This window comes from Armigeres subalbatus, chromosome 2, assembly GCF_024139115.2.
Source record: "Armigeres subalbatus isolate Guangzhou_Male chromosome 2, GZ_Asu_2, whole genome shotgun sequence".
In the NCBI taxonomy this organism is placed as follows: Eukaryota; Metazoa; Arthropoda; class Insecta; order Diptera; family Culicidae; genus Armigeres; species Armigeres subalbatus.
In genome coordinates this window covers 231286574-231305713 of record NC_085140.1, presented here as the reverse complement: position 1 = coordinate 231305713, position 19140 = coordinate 231286574, and the positions used below count along the sequence as shown (strand labels likewise).

At 36.8% G+C, this 19140-nt stretch overlaps 1 protein-coding gene across 2 annotated transcripts in view; it reads right to left on the bottom strand.

The window, feature by feature from the left end:
• The window catches only part of LOC134211876 (arylalkylamine N-acetyltransferase 1), a 105598-nt gene extending 97171 nt beyond the window's left edge, over positions 1-8427 (bottom strand). Inside the window, exons 1-2 of one of the 2 annotated variants that reach the window (XM_062689234.1) lie at positions 8128-8427; positions 6637-7271 (exon numbers count right to left, since the gene is read on the bottom strand). The gene's annotated coding sequence lies outside the window, so the exon portion shown is untranslated. Of the gene's footprint in view, positions 1-6636; positions 7272-8127 lie in introns of those variants that run through there. The other variant, XM_062689235.1, reaches the window with a different exon arrangement.
• Positions 8428-19140: the final 10713 nt, after the last annotated feature.

Genomic DNA, 19140 nt, shown 5'->3' with positions numbered 1-19140 from the left:
ACCACGGAGGCAACTTCAGAATCATTTTCAGAATTTTATTTTGAATCCTCTGAAGTGCCTTCTTCCTGGTATTGCAGCAACTAGTCCATATTGGCACAGCATACAACATGGCAGGTCTAAAAATTTGTTTGTAAATCAAAAGTTTGTTCTTAAGACAAAGTTTTGATTTTCTGTTTATAAGTGGATATAGACACTTAATATATTTGTTACATTTGGCTTGAATTCTTTCAATGTGGTTTTTAAAAGTAATTTTTGATCTACCAGAAATCCTAAATATTTAGCTTCTCTAGTCAAATTAATTGGAACCCCATTCATAGTGACAATATGCCTGCGAGAAGGTTTCAAATAAGAAGCTCTCGGCTTATGTGGGAAAATTATAAGCTGAGTTTTGGAAGCATTCGGGGAAATTTTCCATTTTGCAAGTAAGTGGAGAAAATATCCAAACTTTTTGCAATCTACTACAATGACACGAAGGCTACGCCCTTTGGCTGAGAGCCCTGTGTCATCTGCAAACAAAGATTTTTGACACCCTGGTGGTAAATCAGGTAAGTCAGAAGTAAAAATGTTATACAAAATGGGCCCCAGTATGCTGCCTTGGGGGACACCAGCCCTTACAGGTAATCTATCAGATTTAGAATTCTGATAGTTTACCTGCAGTGAGCGATCTGATAAATAATTTTGGATCAATTTAATAATGTACAGAGGAAAATTAAAATTCATCAATTTTACAATCAAACCTTCATGCCAAACACTGTCAAATGCTTTCTCTATATCAAGAAGAGCAACTCCAGTCGAATATCCTTCAGATTTGTTGAGCCGAATTAAGTTCGTAACTCTTAATAACTGATGAGTGGTTGAATGCCCATGGCGAAAACCAAATTGCTCATCAGCAAAAATAGAATTGTCATTAATATGAACCATCATTCTATTTAAAATAATCTTTTCAAACAGTTTGCTTATTGAAGAAAGCAAACTGATTATGCGATAACTAGAAGCCTCAGCTGGATTTTTGTCCGGCTTCAAAATTGGAACAACTTTGGCGTTTTTCCATTTATCTGGGAAGTATGCCAATTGAAAACATTTGTTAAATAAATTAACCAAAAAGGATAAAGAGCTCTCAGGAAGTTTTTGATAAGTATGTAGAAAATACCATCATCACCCGGGGCTTTCATATTTTTAAATTTTCTAGTAATAGATCTCACTTCATCCAAATTAGTTCCCAACGAAGGGTCAAAAACATTATCTTGGTTGAGAATGTCTTCGAAGCTTCGTGTAACCTGATCCTCAATTGGACTAGTGAGACCTAGACTAAAATTATGGGCACTCTCGAACTGCTGAGCAAGTTTTTGAGCCTTTTCGCCATTTGTTAATAAAATTTTATTTCCCTCTTTAAGCGCTGGAATTGGCTTTTGAGGTTTTTTAAGAATTTTCGTTAATTTCCAAAAGGGTTTCGAACTGGGATCCAACTTCGTGACATTATTCTCAAAGTTGGTATTTCTCAGAATAGCGAAACGTTTTTTAATTTCATTTTGCAAATCTCGCCAAATAACTTTCAACGCGGGATCGCGAGTTCTTTGGTATTGCCTTCGCCTCACATTTTTAAGACGGATCAGTAGCTGAAGATCGTCTTCAATAATAATGGAGTTGAATTTAACTTCACATTTAGGAATTGCAATGCCTCTGGCTTCGACAATTAAATTTGTCAAAGATACGAGAGCATTATCAATATCACTTTTGGTATCGAGAGGAATATCAACATCAAAATTCCTATCAATATACGTTTTATATAAATCCCAATCAGCCCTATGATAATTGAAAGTAGAGCTGATTGGATTATAAATGGCTTCTTGTGAGATTTCAAATGTCACAGGAAGGTGATCAGAGTCAAAGTCAGCATGAGTTACCAATTGGCCACACAGCTGACTTGAATCCGTTAAAACCAAATCAATTGTCGAAGGATTTCGAGTGGATGAAAAACAAGTTGGGCCATTGGGATATTGAATAGTATAATATCCCGCAGAACAATCTTCAAATAAAATTTTACCATTGGAATTGCTTTGAGCATTATTCCATGAACGGTGTTTGGCATTGAAGTCACCAATTACGAAGAATTTTGATTTGTTGCGAGTCAGAATTTGAAGATCAGCTTTCAACAAATTCTTTTGCTGCCCATTGCATTGAAAAGGCAAGTAGGCTGCAATGAAGGAAAATTGTCCAAAATTTGTTTCAACAGAAACTCCCAAGGTTTAAAAAACTTTGGTTTCAAACGAAGAAAATAATTTATGTTTGATACGTCTATTAATGACAATGGCGACCCCACCACAGGCGCTGTCAAGACGATCATTTCTGTAGATAAAATAGTTTGGATCTCTTTTAATGGAGAGTCCTGGTTTTAAATACGTTTCAGTTATAATGGCAATATGCACATTATGAACTGAAAGGAAGTTGAATAATTCATCTTCCTTACCCTTTAGAGAGCGGGCATTCCAATTTAGAACTTTCACACAATTATTTGGATCCATTGAAACGGAGTCCGATAACAATTTTTGTGTGTACTTTATACCAACCTGAACAGCTTCAGGAATGGTATTTGCTTTGAACATTGCATCAATCATGTGATGCAATTGTTCAGTTAAAAATCAAAATCGAAGCAGTCATGCTACCTGAATCGGCAACATGACCGTTACTTTCCGTTGGGACATGGGTATAAACCTCATTTTGAGAAGAGAAATTTGGTCTACCAGCAGCGATGTTTGCATACGTAGGTACATTGGAAAATTGAATTTACTGAAGTGCTTGCTACCCGTTGACGAGCGGCAAAATTTGTTTGTGAATTGTGGTGGGTATGAATTGCTTGACCGGTAACCGGTTTCGAAATTTGAGCGTTTGAAAAATTTCTACCCGTCGAATCTGGGATCCGATTGGAATTTCCGTCATCAATTTTGCACGGAATTCAAAACTTTTTGCGTGAAGGGCATTCCCAGAAATTGGATTTATGATTGCCCCCACAGTTTGCGCACTTAAATTTATTGAATCTTCTCTCACAGGACATGCGTCCTTGGCGTGAGAGGTTCCACCACAAATCATGCATTTAGCATCCATGTGACAATGTTTGGTTCCATGACCCCACTTTTGGCACTTACGGCACTGGGTAGGGTTTTGGAAATTTCCCCAGGCCTGCGGAAATGTTCCCATGTAACACGGACATGAGACATAATACAGGCCTTTTCCAACTTTTTCATATTATTTAGTTCACTTTCGTTAAAATGAACTAAATAAAAATCTTGAGAAATGCCCTCTGGGAAGTACCAGAATGGGATTTCTTTTTCATCTTAATTACTTGGACTGGTGAAAATCCAAGTAATTGAGAAATTTCAATTTTAATCTCATCCAGTGATTTGTCATCACTGGGGAGACCTTTCAAGACGACTTTGAACAATCGCTCAGTTTTGTCGTCGTATGTGAAGAATTTATGGCGCTTCTCAGTTAAATAGTGAAGAAGACGTTTGCGATCGTCAAAGGATCCCGGCAAAACGCGGCAGTCACCCTTCCTAGCAATCTGAAATGAAACCTTGATCCCTGAAGGTTACTCAAAATCTCATTCCGGAAGCCAGAAAACTCGGCAACAGATACCACAATTGGCGGAATCCTTTGCTTTTTTCGCATGAATCGAATCACCTGGGCTAGAGGTAGATTCGATTTGCTCAATTTCATCATTAATCAAATCGAACTGATTGCTCAGTTCGATTGGAGAAGAATTATTTCCGATATTAGAGTTAGAAGGAATATCTGAATTCTCCAGCTTCCTTCTATTTTTTCCGCGCTTGGGCAGGACGGTCTTGAAACCTTGTTTCTTTGAAGGAAGTGGAGAATTCAGAGACTCCCCTTCCTCTTGTTTTTGTTAATACTCATTGCTGAGCGTGGAGACGTGACCTTCTAAGAGGTTTTTTCCCAGAACGGTGTCCCTGCAGGATTACCACCGCTTGTCGGAATTTTACTTCCGCAAACGGGTCCAACGTAAAACGAAGGCACGGGTCCTTGCAAAGATCGTAACGGGATCAGTGGGTACAAATAGCGCTAAGAAGCACCGTTGAAATTAAAATAGCTTCGGGTAGTATTAAAAACTTCCTTCCGCAAAGAGAGAAAGAACCGCACAGCACGAAAGCACGATGCGGTCTGACCGATATCAAAAGTGATATTGATAATGCTCTCGTATCTTTGACAAATTTAATTGTCGAAGCCAGAGGCATTGCAATTCCCAAATGTGAAATTAAATTCAACTACATTATTATTGACAACGATCTTCAGCTACTGATCCTTTAAAAAATGTGAGACGAAAGCAATACCAAAGAACTCGCGATCCCGCGTTGAATGTTGTTTGGCGAGATTTGCAAAATGAAATTAAAAACGTTTCGCTATTCTGAGAAATACCAACTTTGAGAATAATGTCTCAAAGTTGGATCCCGGTTCGAAATCCATTAGGAAATTAACGAAAATTCTTAAAAAAATTCCAGCATTTAAGGACACTCCTCACGGAATCCAAATTTCAAAGCACTCGCGTTTTCAGGGGCACACCACTCGATACGGAAGTAACACACAACTGTCATTTTTTATTCAGGACTTCTAGATATCGGTCAATCAGTTTGCTTTCTTCAATTAGCAAACTGTTTGAAATAATTTTTTTGAATGGAATGATGGATCATATTAATATGGTTTTCGCCATGGGCATTCACCACACATCAGTTATTAATAGTTACGAATTCAATTCGACTCAAGAGATCTGAATGATATTCGACTGAAGTTGCTCTTCTTGATATAGAGAAAACATTTGATAGTGTTTGACATGCAGGTTTAATTGCAAAATTGATGAATTTTATTTTTCCTCTGTACATTATTAAACTGATCCAAAATTATTTATCTGACTACAGGTATATTATAAGAATTCGAAATCCGATAGATTACCTGAAAGAGCTGGACTTCCTTAAGGCAGCATACTGGGGCTCATATTGTATAAAATTTTTACTTCTGACTTACCTGATTTTACTACCAGGGTATCAAAAATCTTTGTTTGCAGATGACACGGGCCTTTAGCCTTCGTGTCATTTGTAGAAGATTGCAAAAAAGTTTGGATATTTTCCACTAACTTGCAAAAATGGAAAATTTCGCCGAATACTTCCTAAACCCAACTTATAATTTTCACACATAAGCCGAGAGCTTCTTATTTGGAACCTCCTAGCAGACATATTGTTACTATGAATGGTGTTCCAATTAATTGGTCTAGCGAAGCTGAATATTTATGACTTCTGCTAGATCAAAAATTAACTTTTAAAAATCAGATTGAAGGCATTCAGGCATCCAAACTGGCCAGATCCCAACGCCGAACACTTCTAAAAGTGGTACTTGCGGATTTTACTTAATCATCTTATGTAGTATAAAAGAAAGCTATTGAAAAGTCTGTTTCCTCATGTTGGAAACTTTGTTCAAATCTTGAAATTGAACAAAAATGACCAACATTCTCAAGTTTCGCCTTATTTTAGAAGGTTTGAATCGACAATATTAAAATAAATCGAATGTATTCTGATTATGTCGAGATGGTCAATATAATTATAACGATCATGATTTGCTAGATATATGTATAGGGTAACGGTACCAATAGTGGAGGTATTAGTAGATCCACAAATGAAAATATTTTTAAAAATTGATAATTATTGGAAATTCACAGCTTTAATATCTTAGTCAATAGATAAACTAATAAAGCTGCTAACAACTGGGGCGTTTTGTATAACCAGTGAAACATATTTTCGAAAAACGTTACATATATGTATTTTTTTAGGTGTTTTTTTTAACCTTAAAATTAAGTTCAACGCCGCGTTACATTTTTGAAGATGGAAGTAATTTTATATCATATTAATCACTGAGAAAAGTTATTTTGTTGCTCAACTGAGTGTTCCAGGGCAAGTTTTACGAACAGTATGTTAGCATCGCTCGAAAATGTTGAACAAACAAACATAAGTTACATCAAAACTGTAACTTTTTGTATTTTGCTATTATTTTCATTATGTAATACAAAAATGGTTCCACATTCACATAGTATGATGGTTTTACAAGTATTTAAAGGTACCAACTGATTTTGACCATTAGTTAGTTATAGTTTTCTAGAAATCAAAGGGGGTGTTTTAACCAGGTGGGCGCATTATACCGACTTATCCTACATTAGACACTTCTCAGTTAATTAGTCTTCGAGAATATAACATTTGTAATTATTTTTATTGTTTATTCTATATCATATTAAACTCAAAATTGAATTGGCTTCGAAACATTCTTGTGGTGTTCCTATAAACATATATTTCGATGTACGTCACCAAGTCGTAATCATATACACTCAATAAACCGTCCTCTGGCAAAAAATATTGTAACCGAAAATTTAGGTGTCGCATTATTCCTGCTGGGCAATCAATATATATGTATCTACATGACTACCTCATTCGCGCACAACTGGCAAACCGCAATCTGGTGATTGAAATTTGCGGTTGTAAGCAGAAACAAATGTCACTGCAAGGCATATATTTTTCACATTTCACTAGCCCTAATGAATTCGCCGCAAAATATATTGAAACAAATAAACAAACGACTTACCGTTGTTCCTCCGCCGCTCGTTAATCTGCCGTTGACTAATAAATAATCTTCTCAACACCGTGAAATACCAGGCGCCGCCACTTGAGATAATCCTAAATCTTCACGAACCACCGCTATACGTGACTTTTTTTTGTTATTTTATTTTCCTTTCTCCGATTCGAGACGAGCACTTGACTGAACATCAGTATCACATTTCCCACAAAACGACGAAATCACATTTGGTTTTTTCTCGTATCAATCTTGCAACATACATTAGTCAAAATATAACGAGAGCATCCTTCATTCTCTGCTACGACGCGACGCATCAACGGTAAACCACGTACTGATAGTAGCAAGATAGTCGACGAGGATCCACGGCCATCACGTTCCTAGCAATGTAGCTTCGGGAAATCAAATCCACCGAGTTGGCTTCTTTCGTTTACGAGTAGTACACAAAAAATACACAGGAAAATCTTGCTATCTTCCTTATCATTTGTCGTTTATCTTTCGCGCCACTCACACCTGTGCATCCACCTTCGCCACCTTCTTCGACTTGAGCATCTTGGCGCACTACGTTGGGTGGCCCAGGGATCACTGTTTGCCTTTAAAGCCCATCAGGGTGACTCTTGGAATAAAGTTCTAAAAGAAACGGGAAACTGGGAAAATCTAATTAAAAATTATAAATGTTCCGATGTAATAAGAATCCCAGTCTTCTAGTCTGGAAATTTATTAATTTACATAATTAAACAGAAAGTACGGTTTTTCCTTTAGCTTTGTTAAATATAAGAAGTGTTCTATTTGTAGAAGACGAAGCCTGTGTTGCGTTTTGGTGAGATATTTGTTGCGATCTTTATAAATGAGGATTCTTTTCTTTACTTGTTTCTAAGCTTTAATTGGATCATGTTTCCGCTGAAATATGTAATGTGCCAATCAATCACTAAAAAAACAGACCAATGCAATAATTATATGATTTTAGTTCAATACATATTTATATGAAAAAGTATCATTGTTTACCATGAAAGTTAAACAAGGTCTTAAATTGTTTTTAAACAAAACCTTTCTAAAAAATATATAATCTAAGCAATCTAATGGCCTCTGGCTTTGATTGGTACGATTATCTGATAGATAATGAATGTGCTTAGCAACAATAGATTAAAATGATTATCAAAAATAATTCCGCTTCAACAGTTGTTATTTTATGTTACACCATATTTTATTATACAAATAATCTTTGATTACTTCTTAGACGCATTTTATCACCAATGACCACCAATTTACCCAGACAACCACCCTATTCCTTCCTTGTCACCTGGGTAAGCTACAACAAAGCAACAACGTGGTAACCACAGCAAGCAAGTTGACAAAACAACCGCCACTTTTTGGCCACACAGCCAGGCCCCCTTTTCTACGTGGTTCGTTTCTTCTCCTACCCACCGCAGGAAAAACGTGAAAATCTATGAAAGACGAAGAAAATAAATAAAACCCGAAAGTAGCACGCGACCGAATACTAACTATATGCTGTAGTACTTTATACACATAGAACTTCGTCTCTTCGGTTTTTCTCATTCAAATTTAGATAAGGCAGTATGCAGCTCTTCAAAACAACTGACATGAGTGTAAGGCATGTTCATTTTCTTTTTTTCCTTTTTTTCTTTCAATCAAACGCGCGCGCTTTTCTCGCCAGCATCACACGAATTTTCCAACTCGAATATGTCTACGTCGCATTCGATAGCATTTAACTAGGTATGCAACTATAGCAATTCTCGGCGCACTCGACGGGATAGGGGGAAATGTCGTCTTCCCTGTTAGGCCATAGAAAGCAAACTATCAGTGCAAGCCAAAAATACACACTGAAGATCCCTCAATATGGGAAAGCTCAAACTATGGATGGACACCCTCTCGTTTTATTTACCACCCTTCTGGCCAGTCAGTCAGTGTTTCTGGTAATCTGACTCACTCGCATGAGCAGCCGCACAGCTTTTAATCGCAATCGCTTGCCGTTGGCCAGTTGTTCTGCGTATCCCGAGTTCTATGTTGCGATAGTATACGATAATTGTGTACTTCGCTCATTTCGTTGCCATTTAAAAGTATGAAAATATATAAGTACTAGTCGACCCGGCAGACGTTGTCCTGCATAGTAGGCGTAAATGCGCGTTTGCAAACTGCCCATGCAAATTTCCCATTCGAATCGTTATTTTAGTTTTTCACAATTAACTCAACTTTATTAATGATTTTCACTTGAGGAAATATCATATAAACCCGTCGGAAACTATAACGAACGTAACTGCTGAAGGAATGAAGAAAATCCATCTAGCCGTTTTCGTGTTATGCGGATACGAACACAGACCATTTCATTTTTATTATATAGAAGATAAAATTTTATTGAAAGCACATAACTCCCTCTGAACAGGTTTCTCCTAATTGTAATAATAACATAAAATGATATTTGTAATTGTAAGTCTAACCACAAGGATTCAGTTAAAGTTTTATGCATCTGCCAATAAATCATTAAAAAGCTGAATTTTAAAATACAGTCTACCTTCTCTGAGTCGATATTTAAGAGACGAAAGACTCATGGAATATTTTACCTGCAAGAGTCGATACCCGAGTCATGAAACATCGTCTCATGGAGGATACTGTAGATTGTATGAAATTATTATCATTAGGCAGGGGTTCTGTAAAAACCGCATCAAGTGGCTTTTTATCTATCCCATGATACAAGTTGCTTCCCTGACCTTTACTAACAAAAAAAAAATCTCAATCTAAGCTAGTTCATGAAGCTGAATTCTGAAGCAATTCTGCTACTCCGGGTGAAATTTTAAAAAACCGTAAGGACCGTGTTAGAGTTACGCACTTTTAAAACACTATCTGCAAATATCGAAGAAAAGCAATATACAGTCTAATCAATGCGTGTAAAAATTGGAGGTTCTATCGAAACAATGAGAGATTGAGCAATGGAAGAAACATGAAAATGAGTACTAGAACGAGAAAAGCTCGTTACTTTGAAAAAACAAGCAAGTGTCATTTCTTATTTTTGATGTATTTTGTATTGCCCAAAGATGGCCTGGAAATTTGAAGATATCGATATAGACGAATTTCACGCCAACCCTTCTATGGGGCTGGCAGCACCATCTCAGAATCGAATGAAACTTGGAGGGCATAAAGATATGGTATTTCTAAGCCACTCTGCATACTTAGGTTTTCAAAAATAGTCAAGAGTAACATTTGATAAGGGCCTAATTTTTTTCATTGATTTTTTTTAAATCGATGTAACTCTAAAATTACAAGACCTACAAAAAAGTGTTGTATGGCGGACTGTCGTGAAATTCCCAGAAGTTTTTTGGAAAAATATCCAAAAAATAAACATAATTTTTACACTGAAAAAAAATAGTTTTAAAAATTAAAATCGATATTACAAAAAAACCTCATCTCAGAAATCAATGAATTTTTTTCTGCGGATAGGTATTTGAATTATCTAACTTTTCTGGAAATAATGTTCCTGTGACATATTTAACACGTACGTCCCCAACCCCCATTTTATGACAAAAACTCAAAATTTAAAACCACGCCGCTCAGCCAATTTGTAACGGATTTTCAAGCAATCTTCTGGAATCGATCACAAAATTCCTATAGTTTTAGGAACCGAGGGCATTTTTTGTGCAATGGCCATGGTTCCGGATATATTCCGGGGAGTACTGGGGTTACCTCCCTCCCGGAAAAAATGGTCACTGGCAGATCGGTTGCGAAATCAATCGTGCGACATGTCAAACTTCATGATTTTGCAAAACAAGTACACTGGGGTACATTTCGACGATTTTCGAACCCTCCCTCCGGGTACTTCCAGGGCCTGGTTCCCTTGGGGAAGTGGCCAATTTTCGTTCAATCTTAGAACCCATCTTGCGACATGTCAAACTTCATGATTTTGCAAAACAAGTACACTGGGGTACATTTCGACGATTTTCGATCGAATTGGCCACCCTCCGGGTACTTCCAGGGTCTGGTTCCCTTGGGGAAGTGGCCAATTTTCGTTCAATCTTAGAACCCATCTTGCGACATGTCAAACTTCATGATTTTACAAAACAAGTACACTGGAGTACATTCCGGCGATTTTCGATTAAATTGACCACCTTCCGGGTACTTCAAGGGCCTGGTTCCCTTGTGGAAGTGGAAAATATCCGTCCAATCTTGGAACCCATCTTGCGATATGTCAAACTTCATGATTTTGCGAAACAAGTACACTCGAGTACATTTCGGCGATTTTCGATCAAATTGGCCACCCTCCGGGTACTTCCAGGGCCTGGTTCCCTTGGGAAAGTGACCAATTTTCGTTCAATCTTGGAACCCATCTTGCGACATGTCAAACTTCATGATTCTGTAAAACAAGTACAATGTAGTAAATATCGGCGATTTTAGATCGAATTCACCTTGTTCTGGTTCCCTGGCCTGGTTCCCTTGGGGAAGTGGCCAATTTTCGTTCAATCTTGGAACCGATCTTGCGACATGTCAAACTTCATGATTTTACAAAACAAGCACACTGAAGTACATTTCGGCGATTTTCGATCGAACTGGCCACCCTCCGGGTATTTCCAGGGCCTGGTTCCCTTGGAGAAGTGGCCAATTTTCGTTCAATCTTGGAACCCATCTTGCGATATGTCATACTTCATGATTTTGCGAAACAAGTACACTCGAGTACATTTCGGCGATTTTCGATCAAATTGGCCACCATGCGGGTACTTCCAGGGCCTGGTTCCCTTGGGAAAGTGGCCAATTTTCGTTCAATCTTGGAACCCATCTTGCGACATGTCAAACTTCATGATTCTGCAAAACAAGTACAATGTAGTAAATTTCGGCGATTTTAGATCGAATTGACCACTATCCGGATACTTCCAGGGCCTGGTTCCCTTGGAGAAACGGCCAATTTTTGTTCAATCTTGGAACACATCTTGCGACATGTCAAACTTCATGATTTTGCAAAACAAATACACTGGAGAACATTTCGGTGAGTTCCTCCAGGAATTCCTCCAGAAGTTCCTCCAGGAATTCCTCCGGATGTTCCTCCAGGAAGAAATTTTAAAATTTGTTAAGGAAGCAATTTAGCATAATCCAACATTAATGTGGACCAACATTTGAAAAGGGTTTATATTTTCTTTGACTTTTTGTATCGAAGTAACTTAAAACAATTTGGTTCACAAAAATATATTTATTATTATTAAATATATTTATTTGTACCCAGTCATTGTTATTCTCAGCATTTGTTTTATTGAATTAAATAACCGTTGAGTTACCTGAAGATATCATACGGTGCATAATTTGGAATAGTCTTGTTTATTTATTGCTGCTGACTACCCATTAGTACCTGTATATAAACTAGGGCAGCGTTTCTCAACCTTTTTCTTGAGAGGTACCCCTTCAAACTTTTGCGTATATTGAGGTACCCCTTATTTTTGCTGTTTTATGTGCGTAACTCATAAAATATTTTTTCAATAAATTTTTGGAAGCTTCCAAGCTTGAAGTTTGTATTCCGCGCCTTGATAGGAGGGCTCCGAACCTCTTAAAACTTACTTATGGATTCTGTACACCTCCGATGGTGCAAAGGGCCAACTTGAAAGATCTCCATCCTGAGCGTTGTCCAGCTATCGCTTTAACCTGTTGCCAGGTTAGATTTCGGTCGACTTCTCTGCTGCGATGTTCCGCTGGGCTCTAGTCTAATGCTTGTTTACAGATTTCGTTTCCGCCCCTACGTAAAGAACCTCTTAAAAGACAGCTTCCGAGCTTCTTGGAAGGAGGTTTCCGAGCCTCTTGAAATGAGGCTTCCGAGCCTCTTGGAAGGAGGCTTCCGAGCCTCTTGAAAGGAGGCTTCCGAGCCTCTTGAAAGGAGGCTTCCGAGCCTCTTGAAAGGAGGCTTCCGAGCCTCTTGAAAGGAGGCCTCCGAGCCTCTGAAAAGAAGGCTTCCGAGCCTCTTGAAGTAAGGCTTCCGAGCATCTTGAAGTAAGGCTTCCGAGCCTTTTGGAAGGAGGCTTCCAGGCAGTTGCAACGAAGCTACTATTTTTTTCGGTTAAGTCCTGCATATCTCTCAAATAGAGGCTTTCAAACCTTTAAATCCTAGACTTTAGTTCAGAAGCATATTTATATTATTGAACATTTTGTCTCAATCAGGTAGACTACATTGAAGATTTTTTTGTTCTTTTGTCCTACAGCCCTTCATAAACTGTGCCGGTTGTGGTGGACAGGGTTCGAAAGTTACAAAATCTTAGAATAATAAATATCGAAACTGAATAATAAGTTTTTATTGGAATTGACCTTTCCCGTCATAAGTTTTTACTCGCTCAATCGATTCTTTACTATATTTAATGTCAAATTTCCCAAAAAACGCATATTTTTGACGCCACTAAATATTTTTAAAATTTAAAACAAAAGATCGGAAAAGTGCTGTATTTCAAGATTGGCCTAACATCCTTCCGATTTTGAACGAACATCGGGTAATTTTTCCAGACCGGTTCATACGTGCAGTACTTTTTCGGATTTGGTTTTCGTTTTTTTAAATAGTTAAAAAATATGAGTTCTTTGGAAAAGTTGACCTTAAATGAGCCAAAAGAATCGACTGGGACAATAAAACGAGATACAATTTTTGACGAAAAAGGTAAATTACAATACATCCGCCATTACGCATTTTTGTTCGAGGTACCCCCTGCAGCTAAAGAAGGTACCCCCAGGGGTACATGTACCCCAGGTTGAGAACCGCTGAACTAGGGGAACGGTTCGCCACTTCATCTCATAGCTCCTATTTCCATCCTATCAAAAACAAAGCAATGGAAAGGTATTTGGTTTGTTTATTATTTTTGTGATTTTTTCAGCAGTGAGCACGCATGTTGACAAAAAGAAGCGACGAATTTAGTGCCGTATTTCTTGGTTTAGCAATGAGATGGATATATGTACAGTGAGATGGAGATCGGAACAGTTCCCCTATATAGTTTAAAAAGTCTTGCTATGAAAAGACTGTTGTTAATGAGAATATATCAGTTGTGAAGTTTTATTACGTTTGATAAATCAAGTGCCAATAAATTCCAAAAAATGTTGTGCAAACAAGCACTCGATTCAGAAAACTGAAAGGTGTATCGGCATCAATTATTGAAAAAATAAATTCGCTGGGACATACGCACCAGCAAAGTGAAGGAATGCGTATTTGTGAATGTGTGTTTTTGAATATGCGTTTATCCGTTTATCCGCTTCATCGTTTGAAATCAAAATGTTTATCTGATAAAAAAAAAATCGAGCTACATTTTTTTTTTGCTAAACCAATTTTAATCTTTACATTCATTGATTTATTTTCTCGGTGATCGAAACGCTCTTCTATGTTTCAGATTTTACAGTTTAGACAAATTTACAATAGTCCATCAAACATCAGAATTTTATTAAGGGGTGATTCAAATATAACGTCCACTACTTTTTGGGATTCCTAGACCCTCCCCCTCCCCCCTCTGTCACGCTTTTTTGTATATCTAGTACATGTACTGTCACAACACCTTAGACCCTCCCCCCCCCTATAACCTGTGACATCATTGTTGAACGACCCCATATCTGGTAATTTGTTATAAGAAATCTAAGAAAATATACGCCCGTCGATGTGTTTCCAAAAAACTTCTGGGAATTTCATGACAGTTTGCCATACAACACTTTTTTGTAAGTCATGTCATTTTAGAGTTACATCGTTTAAAAAAAAAATCAATGAAAAAATTAGCTCCTCATCAAATGCTACTCTTGACAATTTTTGAAAAACTAAGTATGCAGAGTGGCTTAGAAGCCCACCAAGTTTCATCCGATTCAGAGATGGTGCTGCCAACCGCTGGTCGAGTTGGCGCGAAATTCGTCTATAGGAAGAGTGAATCCAGAACACATTTGTCGAAATGGGAAGGTTATCGATAAATAGAAACCAAAGATGAATGTAGATTGAAGAAACCGAGAAAATCATCGACATAGGGAGATATGGAGACATGGAAAATATATAGAAGGCTCGGAGACCCGGGGTTAAGGACCACCTCCAACAGCAAACGAGGGAGTCAGGACTACATCCCCGACCCGCTGAACTATTGCCGCCAAGCTCATCATCCCAGAAAGTAATGCTTCAAAGGGGGGCCAGTGCACAACACACTCTCGAGGTTAGCTGCGTGTCCTTGCAGCCCCCAACTTCGTGATTCGCTTTTTTAGAAGAACACCATGGTATCGTGCCAGCGCATTGCCGGCTTTCCAGGTGGCCTTACCACGCCCTATGTCCTCGGAAGGTGGGAAGGGTCGACTTCGCACCTGCTTCCTTCTGCACGGCTGGTATCAAGAATGATGATGCCGCGTGCTCCCCAAATTGACCTCTCTGCGCCAACACACAGAGGGAGGGATGTGATGTCTGTGTGTGTGTCTGCGCAAAAAAAGTCTAGCTCACTTTTTGGGCACTTACCCATAACCGATGTGCTTCCAACAAGTTGCATTCGACTGGGAATCCTGTCTCATTCTTTTCTATTGGCCAGATCGGGCTATGGGGTTGGAAGTTATGACCAAAATTCATTTTTTTGTTCAAACTAAAAACGCGTAAAAAAGTTTAGCTCACTTTTTGGGCACTTATCCTTTACCGATTTACTTACTCACAATAAGTTGAATCCCTTTGTTTCTTATTGAAATATAGGACTATAAGAATAATGCATCATCTGTGGAAGTCGGGCCTACTACGGGCTCCAGAAGAAACTGCGGTCGAAAAAGATTCGCCACCGCACCAAATGTGTCATGTACAAGACGCTTATAAGACCGGTTGTCCTCTACGGACATGAAACATGGACAATGCTCGAGGAGGACTTGCAAGCACTCGGAGTATTCGAGAGACGGGTGCTTAGGACCATCTTTGGCGGTGTGCAAGAAGACGGTGTGTGGCGGCGAAGAATGAACCATGAGCTCGCCCAACTCTACGGCGAACCCAGTATCCAGAAGGTAGCTAAAGCCGGAAGGGTACGATGGGCAGGACATGTTGCAAGAATGCCGGACAGCAACCCTGCAAAGATGGTGTTCGCTTCCGATCCGGCAGGTACGAGACGGCGTGGAGCGCAGCGAGCGAGATGGGCAGACCAGGTGCAAAACGACTTGGCGAGCGTGGGGCGAATCCGAGGATGGAGAGATGCGGCCTCGAACCGTGCATTGTGGCGTCAAATTGTTGATTCAGTGTTATCTGTTTAGATGTTAACTAAATAAATGAAAATAATGAATGAAGAATAATCCAAAAATGATCAGTTCAATCAAAGTTAATTGCCTATTACCGGGGATTAAAAAAAAATGTATAATGTTGTGAAAACTCATATGTGATTATGTACCAGGCTTTTTAACTATTAACTATAGATATATCTCATGATACAAGTTACTTCCCTGACCTTTATTAACGAAAAAAAATTTCAATCTAAGCTAGTTCATGAAGCTGAATTCTGAGGCAATTCTGCTACTCTAGGTGAAATTCTGGGAATTTCACGACAGTCCGCCATACAACACTTTTTTGTAGGTCTTGTAATTTTAGAGTTAGGGGACCAGGGGGGATTATGAACACCCGGGGCAGATTGGACACCCCCAATATTCTTGTTAATTCAATTATTTTTCTACTTTCAATGCAGCGAACTCCATAATCCTTTCATAAACAAATTAATTAATAGCGTAGATGTCATTGTTTTATCTTCTTAATCTAATCTAATCTAATCGAACACAAACGCAGCCAGTACAAAGAAAGCATCCTGGAAAATCATTGAGTTAGATGACGCCCAATAATTTTTCTTGTCAATATTGAGGCTCACAGCATACCAGTGATATGACATAAACTTCAAAGCGGCCAGGCCCACTGCGTTGTGTTTGCCGCAGAAGATGATTCTTCGAGATGTATCGTGTTCAAGTATTCACTTCAACATGATACATATCACGAATCTACAGGGGTTGAAGGATGCGTGGACATACCGTACCATACGCATCGCGTTCTTTTTAAGTTCTTATTTTGGTAGTTGTATATAAATATGTAGTGAAATGAATAACATTATGATAAGAAATTATATCAAATATTATATATATTTGTAGAATATAACATCAACTAGGAGCCGAAGTTAACTCGGGCTGTACATCTCTTGTAGAAGAAGCTGGAAATTGTAAAGAATTCAATTATTATTTAGAATGTTATGAATATCAGATAGCAGATTATGTGCCAGGACGTCGTCTGCATAAAGGTTATATGGCAGGTTGTGAAGCTTTCATTCCTGGGATGTTTTGTAGTGGGCTATGAAAATGTTAAATCATGAAAATATGAAGGTACATAATACAATAATATAAGTATATAGAAGCATGAAAATATGAAAATTTTATAATATGAAAAAAGGAAACATAAAAATATAATGTAATAAAATAATAAAAATTTGCTGTATAAAGAAATATGGAAAAATGAAATTAAAAAAATCAAAATAAAAAAATATGAATCCACAAAAACATAAAAGCGAGAGAATATGAAATTATTGAATGTCTTAAAATATAAAAATTGATGTTAAAGTATAAAATTTTGAAAATATGACAATATGAAGATCTGAAAATAAGATAATATAAAAATATTAAAACACAAAAATATATAACATGGAAAAAGTAAAAAGTATAAAAAATTAAATAATAAAAAAATATTTTAACAAAAATATTAAAACGGAAACATGAAAATATAGAAATGTGTAAATATGCAAATTAAATTATAACAACATCACGAGATGAATCGGCCTAGGACCAAAAATCTCGTAAATAAAGATAATTCAATTCAATTATAACTACATGAAAGTATAAAGATCTAAGATAGACAAAAAAATAATATGAAAATAAAATATTTGAAATTATAACAATATGATAGCATGAAAAAAGAAAATACCAATATATGAAAATACAAATGATTTAAATATGGAATTTGAAATTTAAAAATACAAAGGTATAAAAATATGAACATATACCCGATCAAGAATGCATAACAAAATTATAACAAGGGGAGTTATTTATTTCAGAAAAATAATATAACAAAATGTGTTATAAAATTGGCTGGTTAGTTGTTAAAATAACAAAAATTATATGAAAATTCCCTCTAGCCGTAACATAATTATATCAGAGGTTGTTACCTTCATTTCAACATTATAACAACCGTTGATATGATTATGAGGTACAAAAATCTACTTTCATGGTAATTGCCTACATCACGTATAAAAATGTGGTACGCTACAACGCCGGATTTCCATCCATAATGTAGGCAATTAACTTTGTACTAGCTATTAACATCGAACATTGATTCAAGTTATACTGGAGGTGATTACCTCCGTTTTTTTCCAAAATCAAAAAGTGTAGCCAATTATTTTGTGTAAATATACATAACTAATGTTGTTATAATTTTGATATGAAATAAAACTGGCCGAAGACACATTTTTATCGAATTATCTAATTATAACACACGTTGTTTTAAATAACAACCATTGATAGAATTGAGTTATAATTTTGTTATGTATTCCTGATCGGGTAGAGGTATAAAAAATGTGGTCATGCTTCCAACATGAACATAAAACATAACATAAAAATATAAAAGCATCATAAAGTGGTATATGTATAAAATAGGTAAAATATAAGAATATGGAAAATATGATATTATAAAAATATCATAATATGAAAGTGTAATGTTACATTTAAAGAAATATGAAAATATGATAATATAAAAACATAATAATATGAAAATTTTAAGACACAAAAATAATAAAACACGAAAATGTAAAATTAGGACAGTATAAAATACGTAATTGAAAAGATATTGAAATGTAAAATTATGAAATTATAAAAATATGGAAATTTAAAAAAAATGTAAGAATATGGAAATTAAAAAAAAAATAAATGTAAAAATATGAAAAATAAATATAATGAAATATGAAAAATAAATATATTACGAATATATGAAAACACAAAAGCATGGCATTGCTGCGGTATATTTCGTGGACTGGAAACTAGTGATACTCATGTTTCCTTTGAAATCTCTGTCCAGATTGCTATCAGAAATCAAGGTGGGTGTAGTCCTTAATTTCAATCTATGACAAAAATGACAAAAGCATTAGAATTACTATTCCTGTCCACGCTTATCTGTACCGTTACTAGGAAGATAAGAAATAAGTACCATGGAGTTGGATATTGGGAAGGTATTTATTGGGTCAGGATGTGCCTGTAGCTGGCAATGTGACCATGGTAGAACTTACCCCGTAACACACCACGAAGAGGTATCTACCCAGCATTACGGGTAAAATGTCATTGTTTTATCTTCTTAGCGCATAAATTTGACAAAAAAGTTAGAATGTCTTCCAAATGATTAAAAATTATAAGTTTCAGCAAATAACCAGAAGTTCCTATAAGAGTACGTTTTTCGCTTAAACAGCTCAGTGAAGCTGATTAAGCGAAAAACGTACTCTTAAAGGAACTTTTGATTAAGTACTTGGGGAGATCATTCTACATTCG